General features: G+C 36.1%; 1 pseudogene; it reads left to right on the top strand.

Annotated features, from left to right (window-relative positions):
* The first annotated feature begins 491 nt into the window (after positions 1–491).
* LOC101413831 (olfactory receptor 5AN1-like) lies at positions 492–1,410 on the top strand (annotated as a pseudogene).
* The last annotated feature ends 227 nt before the right edge of the window (positions 1,411–1,637 follow it).

Genomic DNA, 1,637 nt, shown 5'->3' on the forward strand with positions numbered 1-1,637 from the left:
TCTTTTAAATACATTTATAGAAAAGTTTGAAAAATTTCTTTAAACAGAGAAAATATTTCTAAAGTGTAAAAGAATTAAAAATTTTAATTTTTTAAATTTTAGAGGTCTATGTAAAATTTATTCTAAAATGATGCCATTAATGCTTTTGTAATTATAAAATAATACATAATTCACAGAGGTCTTTGCAAAAGTTTTATTTTATTCAGTGATCTCTACCTTAAGTAGAGAATCAAAACTGTCATTAGACTTCTAAATATCTGTGAAATCACACAAATTAATCAAAACCCAAAGCAATGAATGGCTACTACATGACTAATTTGAGGACAAAAGATGGGCTCTTTTCACCAGAAGGGCAGCAAAATATTTCCTTTCAAGAGGTCTATAGAAGACTAACACATATGAAAATGATACTGATATCATTTTCCTGGTTTAGCAATGTATTCCTTATCTCCTTTCTGATTTTAGCAGCATTGAATCAATGATTGGGGGGAAATATTACCGAGATCACTCATTTCATCCTATTGGGATTCTCAGATCTTCCCAGAATCTTACCAGTGCTCTATGTTGTATGTCTGGTCATCTATGTTATGGGTTTGTCCTGGAACCTTTGCCTCATTGTCTTAATAAGGATGGAATCCCTCTATACACCCATGTACTTTTTCCTCAGCAAACTGTCCTTTGTAGATATGGGCTATGTTACCACCACTGTTCCAAAGATGCTTTTCAACTTCTTTCAGGAGAAGCTAACAATCAACTTTTGGGGCTGCATTGTCCAGTATTTTATCTTTTCAACTATGGGATTGAGCGAGTCTTGTCTCCTGGCAGCCATGACATGTGACGGATATGCTGCCATTTGAAACCCACTGCTCTATTCATCCATCATGTCACCCAGCCTCTATGTTCGAATGGCGCTGGGAGCCTATATGGCTGGACTCTCTACTTCTTTATCCCAATTGTGTGGCTTGCTTTAGCTTCACTTCTGTGGGCCCAATGTTATCAACCATTTCTTCTGTGACATGCCCCAATTGTTAATCTTGTCATGCACTGACACTTTCTTCATACAAGTCATGCTTGCTATTATCAATGATATTTGTGATAACAAATGTTCTAGTTATCCTGATATTCTATGTCTATATTGTTATCTAAATCATGAAGATCACTTCAGCTAAAGGCAAGTCCAAGTCTTTCAAAACCTGTGCTTCTCACCTGACTGCTGTTTCTCTCTTCTATACATCAGGTTTGTTTGTTTATTTGAGTTCCAGCTCAAGTGGTTCCTCCAGCTTTGACAGATTTGCCTCAGTTTTGTACACCGTGGTCATTCCCATGATGAATCCTTTGATTTACAGTCTGAGGAACAGGGAGATTAAAGATGCTTTGAAGAGGTTGCAAAAGAGGAGAGGGCATTGCTAAGGTCACAGATTGTTAGATGAATAGATGACAGATTTGGCAAGTCAGAATCAATCACCTTAATACACAGTAATATGCACAAGAATGTGGATTAATAATATTCATATTGTTTATTGGGAAAGTAGACTTAATGTGACATAGATAATATGGTATTATGGACCAACAGCTGAGCTGGTGCCACAGAAACACAATATTTACATCCTGGAGATTCATATGTTCACTGTATATTA

Source organism: Dasypus novemcinctus, chromosome 10, assembly GCF_030445035.2.
Source record: "Dasypus novemcinctus isolate mDasNov1 chromosome 10, mDasNov1.1.hap2, whole genome shotgun sequence".
NCBI classification, from domain to species: Eukaryota; Metazoa; Chordata; class Mammalia; order Cingulata; family Dasypodidae; genus Dasypus; species Dasypus novemcinctus.